Genomic DNA, 11,861 nt, shown 5'->3' on the forward strand with positions numbered 1-11,861 from the left:
CATCAAAACCCCCTGAATACTTGTCTCGTGAGCATTTACAAGGAAACCTTCATCGAAACCGTTTGCCAACACCTTCGCTCCTCGTTGGGATCGACATTCTTACTTATCGAAGATACTACGATACACCCCCTATACTTGTGGGTCATCACGGCCCCATTGCGAACGCCGGCGGCGCGACTTGCCGGCCGCCGCCGGCCTCGTGGTCGTTGGTGGACGGCTCGAACTCGCGCTCGGGGCCATGGCAGCCGCGAAGCTTCGAGCTCGCGCGTGCGGCCGGAGTGGAAAGTGGGGACCGGATAGGGACAGGTCCCCTTCCCCGACCCACATTTAATAGGACCGGGGCAAATCTTGGACGAGTTTGCGTGGCCGCGGACGCGAAAGGCTGGTCGCTCGCGTCCTCCCTTGTCCGCCCCTGGCCCGCTCGTCTCGCCTCCCAAAACACAAGCCCGTCGCACACATCTCCCCACCGCTCCGCCGCCACCCACGGACCGGCGATTTGGGAGCGCGACGACGCCGGCCATCGTCGTCGAGACGCCGGCAAGCGAGGCGGAAGCATAGGTCGAGGTCCCGCGCTGCTTTCGCCGCGTCGTAGCAGAGTCGGAGGACGCCGCCGCCGGCGCTGTTGTCCTCTCACCGTCGCGACACCTCTCGCCGTTCGCGAGTGCGCCGTTTCCGCCGGAGGTGAGCTCTCCTGCACCGTGTTTCCGGACCGCACGTCGTCCGAGACGGCCGCTTCGCAGGTCCCTACGTAAGCATTACGATCGCCTCCGCCTGCGAGGTGTTCGTTCAAATGCTCGAACTAAAATGTGTCCCTTTTCGGATCATGGTGGACAGCGACGACGAATACTACTTCAAGAACTTCATCGACACGTCGTCGAAGAGGAGTCCGACGACGAATTTTTCACTGGATGCTCGCGCTGCTCATCCACGAGCACATTGTCTCGCAAATCCCCGTGCACCGGGGTCCTTGCCGGGGCGCGCGGCCGCCTTGGACCGCAAAGAGAACGCGGCCACGACCAGCTCTACAACGACTACTTCAAACCCAATCCATTGTTCGTGCCGTCCTTGTTTCGCCATCGTTTTCGGATGACCAGGCCGCTGTTCCGCCGGATAATGGATGGCGTGAAGATCTACGACGACTACTTCTGTGCGAAAGTGGATGCAATTGGCAAGGTAGGCCTCTCTTCGTACCGAAATGCACGGCAGCGATTAGGATGTTCGCATATGGCGTTGCCGGTGATTTCGTAGATGAGTACACGCGCATGAGTGAGTCAACCGGCTTGGAATCGATGTACGGGTTCTGCAGAGCAGGTGATCGGTTCGTTCGGAGAACGAGTACCTCCGACAACCTAATGCAGAGGACACAGCTCGTGCTGTTGTCGATCAACGCTTCTGTGGGTTTTCCTGGGATGCTTGGCAGACATAGATCGCATGCACTGGGAGTGGAAGAACTGCCCCTTTGGTTGGCAGGGGCATACATCGGTCATTCTGAGGGGTGCACAGTCATTCTTGAAGCTGTTGCTTGATACGTCTCCGACGTATCGATAATTTCTTATGTTCCATGCCACATTATTGATGATATCTACATGTTTTATGCACACTTTATGTCATATTCGTGCATTTTCTGGAACTAACCTATTAACAAGATGCCGAATAGCCGATTCTGTTGTTCTCGCTGTTTTTGGTTTCAGAAATCCTAGTAACGAAATATTCTCGGAATTGGACGAAATCAACGCCCGGGGTCCTATTTTGCCATGAAGCTTCCGGAAGACCGAAAGGGATACGAAGTGGGGCGACGAGGCGCCGCCACCATAGGGCCGCGCGGCCAGAGGGGGGCCTGCGCCGCCCTATGGTGTGGGCCCCTCGTCAGCCCTCCGACTCTGCCCTTCCGCCTACTTATAGCCTCCATCGCGAAACCCCTGATACAGAGAGCCACGATACGGAAAACCTTCCAGAGACGCCGCCGCCAATCCCATCTCGGGGGATTCTGGAGATCTCCTTCGGCACCCTGCCGGAGAGGGGATTCATCTCCCGGAGGACTCTTCACCGCCATGGTCGCCTCCGGAGTGATGAGTGAGTAGTTCACCCCTGGACTATGGGTCCATATCGTAGCTAGATGGTTGTCTTCTCCTCATTGTGCTTCATTGTTGGATCTTGTGAGCTGCCTAACATGATCAAGATCATCTATCCGTAATGCTATATGTTGTGTTTGTCGGGATCCGATGGATAGAGAATACCATGTTATGTTAATTATCAAGTTATTACCTATGTGTTGTTTATGATCTTGCATGCTCTCCGTTATTAGTAGAGGCTCTGGCCAAGTTGATGCTAGTAACTCCAAGAGGGAGTATTTATGCTCGATAGTGGGTTCATGCCTACATTGATACCTGGGACAGTGACAGAATGTTCTAAGGTTGTGTTGTGCTGTTGCCACTAGGGATAAAACATTGATGCTATGTCTAAGGATGTAGTTGTTGATTACATTACGCACCATACTTAATGCAATTGTCTCGTTGCTTTGCAACTTAATACCGGAGGGGTTCGGATGATAACCTCGAAGGTGGACTTTTAGGCATAGATGCGGTTGGATGGCGGTCTATGTACTTTGTCGTAATGCCCAATTAAATCTCACTCGTACTTATCATGACATGTATGTGCATTGTTATGCCCTCTTTATTTGTCAATTGCCCGACTGTAATTTGTTCACCCAACATGCTTTTATCTTATGGGAGAGACACCTCTAGTGAACTGTGGACCCCGGTCCATTCTTTTATACTGAAATATAAATCTGCTGCAATACTTGTTTTTACTGTTTTCTTGCAAACAATCATCTTCCACACAATACGGTTAATCCTTTGTTACAGCAAGCCGGTGAGATTGACAACCTCACTGTTTCGTTGGGGCAAAGTACTTTGGTTGTGTTGTGCGGGTTCCACGTTGGCGCCGGAATCTTCGGTGTTGCGCCGCACTACATCCCGCCGCCATCAACCTTCAACGTGCTTCTTGACTCCTACTGGTTCGATTAAACCTTGGTTTCTTACTGAGGGAAACTTGCCGCTGTGCGCATCACACCTTCCTCTTGGGGTTCCCAACGGACGTGTCAATTACACGCATCAAGCAAATTTATGGCGCCGTTGTCGGGGAGATCAAGACACGCCGCAAGGGAGTCTCCACTTCCCAATCTCTTTACTTTGTTTTTGTCTTGCTTTATTTTATTTTATACTTTGTTTGCTGCACTTATATCAAAACACAAAAAATTAGTTGCTAGTTTTACTTTATTTACTATCTTGCACTCCATATCAAAAACACAAAAAAATTAGTTACTTGCATTTACTTTACTTGATTCATCATGTTTCCTTTTCATTTTACCACAAAAGACATACCGGTGGGACAAGGGTCTATAATTGGAAGAGATAATATAGAAGAATTTTTCACCCATATTAGTATGCATGAAGATCTTAAAGATATACCACTTGCAAAAGTTGTCCCTACTTATGAAGATGCCTCTGTTTGTCTGGTACGCATGATGGAAGCTAGATTTATTAGTCTCAACCCCATGATACAACACATGTTTCTTACACTTTCTGATATGGAGCAGGGAGAAAAGAGAGATTTTGTTCTAAAAGTCTTAGTGCGAGAATTTGAAGATATAGCTATAGAAGCTAGAAAAGTTTTTATTAAGCATAAGAGGCTTGGCTTTTATACCGACTTTAAAAGAACACTTGAAAAAATGGATATGTATATACTAAAATACACTAATAATTCTAATGATGGTGGGGAGATTAAAGCACCAATACCATGTAAGCTCCTAGCAATACATGAAGCTCTAGAAAATAATTATGCTTGGCTTGTTCCCGAAAATTTGTTTGATGAGAATAGCAAACCTAAGACTAATGAAAGGGAGCCTCTGAAACTTACATAGATAATATACAATGCATGGTTGAGAAAACTCCCAACACCCCTGGTTATGATGTTGATGCCTCATCTCTTGATGTTACTTGATATACACTTTCTGCGCCTAGCTGAAAGGCGTTAAAAGAAAAGCGCTTATGGGAGACAACCCATGTTTTTACTACAGTATTTTTGTTTTGAATTTGAGTCTTGGAAGTTGTTTACTACTGTAGCAACCTCTCCTTATCTTAGTTTTATGTTTTGTTGTGCCAAGTAAAGTCTTTGATAGTAAAGTAAATACTAGATTTGGATTACTGCGCAGAAACAGATTTCTTTGTCTGTCACGAATCTGGGTCTAATTCTCTCGTAGGTAACTCAGAAAATTAAGCCAATTTACGTGAGTGATCCTCAGATATGTACGCAACTTTCATTCAATTTGGGCATTTTCATTTGAGCAAGTCTAATGCCCTAATAAAATCCATCTTTACGGACTGTTCTGTTTTGACAGATTCTGCCTTTTATTTTGCATTGCCTCTTTTGCTATGTTGGATGAATTTCTTTGATCCATTAATGTCCAGTAGCTTTATGCAATGTCCAGAAGTGTTAAGAATGATTGTGTCACCTCTGAACATGTTAATTTTTATGGTGTACTAATCCTCTAATGAGTTGTTTCGAGTTTGGTGTGGAGGAAGTTTTCAAGGATCAAGAGAGAAGTATGATACAATATGATCAAGGAGAGTGAAAGCTATAAGCTTGGGGATGCCCCGGTGGTTCACCCCTGCATATTCTAAGAAGACTCAAGCGTCTAAGCTTGGGGATGCCCAAGGCATCCCCTTCTTCATCGACAACATTATCAGGTTCCTCCCCGAAACTATATTTTTATTCCGTCACATCTTATGCACTTTGCTTGGAGCGTCGGTTTGTTTTTGTTTTTGTTTTGTTTGAATAAAATGGATCCTAGCATTCACTTTGTGGGAGAGAGACACGCTCTGCTGTAGCATATGGACAAGTATGTCCTTAGGCTCTACTCATAGTATTCATGGCGAAGTTTCTTCTTCGTTAAATTGTTATATGGTTGGAATTGGAAAATACTACATGTAGTAACTCTAAAATGTCTTGAATAATTTGATACTTGGCAATTGTTGTGCTCATGTTTAAGCTCTTGCATCATATACTTTGCACCCATTAATGAAGAAACACTTAGAGCTTGCTAATTTGGTTTGCATATTTGGTTTCTCTAGAGTCTAGATAATATCTAGTATTTAGTTTTGAACAACAAGGAAGACGGTGTAGAGTCTTATAATGTTTACAATATGTCTTTTATGTGAGTTTTGTCTGTACCGTTCATCCTTGTGTTTGTTTCAAATAACCTTGCTAGCCTAAACCTTGTATCGAGAGGGAATACTTCTCATGCATCCAAAATCCTTGAGCCAACCACTATGCCATTTGTGTCCACCATACCTACCTACTACATGGTATTTCTCCGCCATTCCAAAGTAAATTGCTTGAGTGCTACCTTTAAAATTCCATCATTCACCTTTGCAATATATAGCTCATGGGACAAAATAGCTTAAAAACTATTGTGGTATTGAATATGTACTTATGCACTTTATCTCTTATTAAGTTGCTTGTTGTGCGATAACCATGCTTCGGGGACGCCATCAACTATTCTTTGTTGAATATCATGTGAGTTGCTATGCATATCCGTCTTGTCCGAAGTAAGAGAGATCTACCACCTTAATGGTTGGAGCATGCATATTGTTAGAGAAGAACATTGGGCCGCTAACTAAAGCCATGAATCATGGTGGAAGTTTCAGTTTTGGACATATATCCTCAATCTCATATGAGAATAATAATTGTTGCCACATGCTTATGCATTAAAGAGGAGTCCATTATCTCGTTGTCCATGTTGTCCCGGTATGGATGTCTAAGTTGAGAATAATCAAAAGCGAGAAATCCAAAATGCGAGCTTTCTCCTTAGACCTTTGTACAGGCATGGAGGTACCCCATTGTGACACTTGGTTAAAACATGTGCATTGCGATGATCCGGTAGTCCAAGCTAATTAGGACAAGGTGCGGGCACTATTAGTATACTATGCATGAGGCTTGCAACTTGTAAGATATAATTTTCATAACTCATATGCTTTATTACTACCGTTGACAAAATTGTTTCATGTTTTCAAAATAAAAGCTCTAGCACAAATATAGCAATCGATGCTTTCCTCTTTGAAGGACCATTCTTTTTACTTTTATGTTGAGTCAGCTTCACCTATTTCTCTCCATCTCAAGAAGCAAACACTTGTGTGAACTGTGCATTGATTCCTACATACTTGCATATTGCACTTGTTATATTACTCTATGTTGACAATTATCCATGAGATATACATGTTATAAGTTGAAAGCAACCGCTGAAACTTAATCATCCTTTGTGTTGCTTCAATACCTTTACTTTGATTTATTGCTTTATGAGTTAACTCTTATGCAAGACTTATTGATGCTTGTCTTGAAGTACTATTCATGAAAAGTCTTTGCTTTATGATTCACTTGTTTACTCATGTCATTACCATTGTTTTGATCGCTGCATTCATTACATATGTTTACAAATAGTATGATCAAGGTTATGATGGCATGTCACTTCAGAAATTATCTTTGTTATCGGTTTACCTGCTCGGGACGAGCAGAACTAAGCTTGGGGATATTGATACGTCTCCGACGTATCGATAATTTCTTATGTTCCATGCCACATTATTGATGATATCTACATGTTTTATGCACACTTTATGTCATATTCGTGCATTTTCTGGAACTAACCTATTAACAAGATGCCGAAGAACCAGTTGTTGTTTTCTGCTATTTTTGGTTTCAGAAATCCTAGTAACGAAATATTCTCGGAATTGGACGAAATCAACACCCAGGGTCCTATTTTGCCACGAAGCTTCCAGAAGACCGAAAGGGATACGAAGTGGGGCGACGAGGCGCCGCCACCATAGGGCCGCGCGGCCGAGGGGGGCCCGCGCCGCCCTATGGTGTGGGCCCCTCGTCAGCCCTCCGACTCTTCCCTTCCGCCTACTTATAGCCTCCGTCGCGAAACCCCTGATACAGAGAGCCACGATACGGAAAACCTTCCAAAGACGCCGCCGCCGCCAATCCCATCTCGGGGGATTCTGGAGATCTCCTCCGGCACCCTGCCGGAGAGGGGATTCATCTCCCGGAGGACTCTTCACCGCCATGGTCGCCTCCGGAGTGATGAGTGAGTAGTTCACCCCTGGACTATGGGTCCATATCGGTAGCTAGATGGTTGTCTTCTCCTCATTGTGCTTCATTGTTGGATCTTGTGAGCTGCCTAACATGATCAAGATCATCTATCCGTAATGCTATATGTTGTGTTTGTCGGGATCCGATGGATAGAGAATACCATGTTATGTTAATTATCAAGTTATTACCTATGTGTTGTTTATGATCTTGCATGCTCTCCGTTATTAGTAGAGGCTCGGCCAAGTTGATGCTAGTAACTCCAAGAGGGAGTATTTATGCTCGATAGTGGGTTCATGCCTACATTGATACCGGACGGTGACGAAGGTTCTAAGGTTGTGTTGTGCTTGTTGTCACTAGGGATAAAACATTGATGCTATGTCTAAGGATGTAGTTGTTGATTACATTACGCACCATACTTAATGCAATTGTCTGTTGCTTTGCAACTTAATACTTGGAGGGGGTTCGGATGATAACCTGAAGGTGGACTTTTTAGGCATAGATGCGGTTGGATGGCGGTCTATGTACTTTGTCGTAATGCCCAATTAAATCTCACTCGTACTTATCATGACATGTATGTGCATTGTTATGCCCTCTTTATTTGTCAATTGCCCGATCGTAATTTGTTCACCCAACATGCTTTTATCTTATGGGAGAGACACCTCTAGTGAACTGTGGACCCCGGTCCATTCTTTTATACTTGAAATATAAATCTGTCTGCAATACTTGTTTTTACTTGTTTTCTTGCAAACAATCATCTTCCACACAATACGGTTAATCCTTTGTTACAGACAAGCCGGTGAGATTGACAACCTCACTTGTTTCGTTGGGGCAAAGTACTTTGGTTGTGTTGTGCAGGTTCCACGTTGGCGCCGGAATCTCCGGTGTTGCGCCGCACTACATCCCGCCGCCATCAACCTTCAACGTGCTTCTTGACTCCTACTCGGTTCGATTAAACCTTGGTTTCTTACCGAGGGAAACTTGCCGTTGTGCGCATCACACCTTCCTCTTGGGGTTCCCAACGGACGTGTCAATTACACGCATCAAGCAAATTTCGGCGCCGTTGCCGGGGAGATCAAGACACGTTGCAAGGGGAGTCTCCACTTCCCAATCTCTTTACTTTGTTTTTGTCTTGCTTTATTTTATTTTATACTTTGTTTGCTGCACTTATATCAAAACACAAAAAATTAGTTGCTAGTTTTACTTTATTTACTATCTTGCACTCCATATCAAAAACACAAAAAAATTAGTTACTTGCATTTACTTTACTTGATTCATCATGTTTCCTTTTCATTTTACCACAAAAGACATACCGGTGGGACAAGGGTGCATGAAGAATGTCCTGGAATGATGCCGGACCACCTTGAGGAGTAACCAACTCTCCCTGGCCCTCCCAGTCATTATCAAAGAGTGAATCATCCCGCTCTACCTCAACAATCATGTTATGCATGATTACACAAGCGGTCATCACCTCCCACAGAGTTTGCACATCCCAGGCTATGGCAGGGTGTCTGACTATAGTCCAACGAGCTTGGCGGATGCCAAACGCCCGCTCGACATCTTTCGGGGCTGCCTCTTGCTCTTTGGCAAACCTTGCCTCCTCGCTCGGAGTTGGGTTTTCGGATTGTCTTCACGAGTGTAGCCCAAGGTGGATAGATACCATCGGCAAGGTAGTACCCCTTGGTGTAGTGGTGGCCATTGATCTCAAAACCCACATCGTGGGACCGACCGTACGCTAGCCTATCAAACACCGGAGAGCGCTGCAAAGACATTGATGTCATTGTGCGAGCCAGCCATTCCAAAGAATGAGTGCCAAATCCATGTATCCCGTGAAGCAACAGCTTCAAGAATGACTGTGCACCCCTCGGAATGACCGCTGTATGCCCCCGCCAACCAAAGGGGCAGTTCTTCCACTCCCGGTGCATGCGAGTCTATGCTGCCAAGCATCCCGGAAACCCCCGGAAGCGTTGATTGACAACGGACGAGTTGTGTCCTCTGCAGTAGGTTGCCGGAGGTACTTGTTCTCCGAACGAACCGATCACTCGCTCCGCAGAACCCGTACATCGCATCCAAGCCGGTAGACTCACTCATGCGCGTGTACTCATCTACGAAATCACCGGCAACGCCATATGCGAGCATCCTAATCGCTGCCGTGCATTTCGGTACGAAGAGAGGCCTACCTTGCCAATTGCATCCACTTTCGCGCAGAAGTAGTCGTCGTAGAGCTTGACGCCATCCATTATCTGGCGGAACAACGGCCTGGACATCCGAAAACGCCGGCGAAACAGGGCCGGCGTGAACAATGCCTTGGGTTGGAAGTAGTCGATGAAGAGATGGTTGTGGCCGCGTTCTCTTTTGCGGTCCAAGGCGGCCGCGCGCCCGGCAAGGACCCCGGTGCACGGGGATCCGCGAGACAATGTGCTCGTGGATGATCGCCGCAAGCATCCGTGAAAAATTCGTCGTCGGAGTCCTCGTCGGACGACGTGTCGATGAAGTTCTTGAAGAAGTAGTCGTCGTCGCTGTCCACCATGATCTACAGATGAAAAGGGACAAATTTTAAATCGTCCATTTCATCGAACACCTCGCAGGCGGAGGCCATCCAATGCGTCCGTAGGGACCTGCAGGCAATGGCCATCCTGGCCGACTTGCGGTCTGGAAACACGGTGCACGAGAGCTCACCTCCGGCGGCAACGGCGCAGCTGCTAAACGGCGGGAGGTCTCGCGACGGTGAGAGGACAACAGCGTCGGCGACGGCGATGGCGTCCTCCGACTCTGCTACGAAGCAGCGAAAGCAGCGCGGGGCCGTGACCTATGCTTCCGCCCCGCTTGCCGACGTCTCGACAACGGTGGCCGGCGTCGACGCCGCTCACAAATCACCGGTCCTTGACTGGCGGCGGAGCGGTGGGAGATGTGTGCGAGGGGTTTGTGTTTTGGGAGACAGACAGGCAGGCCAGGGGCGGACAAGGGGAGGACGCGAGCGGCCAGCATTCGGCGTTCGCGGTCACGCAAACTCGTCCCAGATTTGGGCCGGGTTTGGGTCGTCCCGGACGCTGCGGCCATCCGTTTTAGGGATGGGTCCGCACGCTGGGCCGCGTTTTTATCCGGCTCGACCCATCCGGACGCGCGGGCGCGGTTTGGGTCGCCCCGTTGGAGATGCCCTAACCGCATCTCCAATCGCGGCGAGCTACCCGGCATTTGCTCATCTGGATAGGTTTAATCGGACAAATCCACGGTCCAACGTGGCCACGTATCGCATATGCGGATGGCCGCGGTGTCCGGGACGACGCAAACTCGACCCAAATCTGGGCTAGGTTTGCGTGTCCGCGGATGGAATGTGGCGTCCGGTCGCATCCGCCTACTCGTCTCCCTTGGGTGCGTCATATTAAATGTGGACTGGGAGGGATGCTGTCCCTGTCCGGTCCACTCCCCACTCTACTCGACGGTTCCCCACGCACGCGCAACCGCCGCCATGGCCCTGTAGAGGGCTTTTGCTCCCAGCGCCAATGACGGCGAGGCCGGCGGCAGCCGCCATCCTCCGTCGGCGCTGAGGGTCGGGGGAAACCGTGGCGGTCTCCACATTGGAGAGGCCGCCCGTGTCGGCGAGGCATTTGCGCAACCCGCGCCGCTGCTGCTACCGAAGCTAGAGGAGGACGATGACCCGGACATGCGCGCCGCTCTGGCGCTGTCCGCGACGGAGGAGGAGGCGAAGTGGCCGCATCTCGCGGTGGCCATTCGCACCTCCGCGATGGAGGAGGAGGCCCGGCAGGCGATCGAGGACGCCGAGGCCTGGGCGTTGCTCGACCAGGTCGCCGGGAGGAGGCAACGACGCGGCGGCGCGAGGAGGCCAGGCTCCGCCGAGAGGAGAAGATGCGCCAGGAGGCCAGGCGCCTCGCGGAGCAGGAGAGGCGCCAGAAGGCCAGTCGCCTCGCGTGGCAGTAGAAGGAGCTGTGCCTCAGGGAGGAGCGCAGCTACGGGCAGCTACGGCGGAGCAGCGGGCGGCTCCGGACCCGCACTCGGCCTGGGAGGAGGCCCTGTGGTCGCCGTGGCCGGAGTCCCTGGCGCGGTCGAGCCACAACAGCGCCTCGCCGCCCGGGGACATCGTCGACGCCGACAGCGACGAGGCCCACAAGGACTAGGCGCCGCACCGGCGGCCACCTCATCCTCCTCAAACCCTAATAGAGGTCGCAGCTTTCATCATCAATGACGCTTCGTCATAAGAGGTCGCGCTAGGTCTACCGGCGGCGCCTGGCCTTCTGCGCCGTCATCAATGGGGCGTGCCTTCGTGTCCCGCGTCCGTCCTTAAAAGGGCACCGGCAACATCATGTCATCGCCCACACCTCCATAGCCACGCTTGCACCCAAACACACCAACAGGACGTCGCACCACTGCCACATCATGGGCAAGAAGAGGAACGACCACGAGGCAGGACCGTCGTAGCCGGCGGAGGAGAAATCACGGATGAGGGTCCCTCTTCGTTCCTCCATCGCCCGAATGTTCTACCATAATTGGATGCCGTGCGACGACTGGGGCGACAGGAACTTGCCTAGCGGTGTGGCGCCTCATCAAGGCGCGATGCCCATCCCGCCGGTGCCGCATTCCGGCCCGCAGTGGAACGCAGAAATCGAGTGTCGGCGAACCATCATCCCGCCAGACCTCCGCCGCAACACCGACTTCACTGTCAACTCCCCCATGCGGGACAACTACGACCACCGACATGT

Source organism: Lolium rigidum, chromosome 2, assembly GCF_022539505.1.
Source record: "Lolium rigidum isolate FL_2022 chromosome 2, APGP_CSIRO_Lrig_0.1, whole genome shotgun sequence".
Classification (NCBI taxonomy): Eukaryota; Viridiplantae; Streptophyta; class Magnoliopsida; order Poales; family Poaceae; genus Lolium; species Lolium rigidum.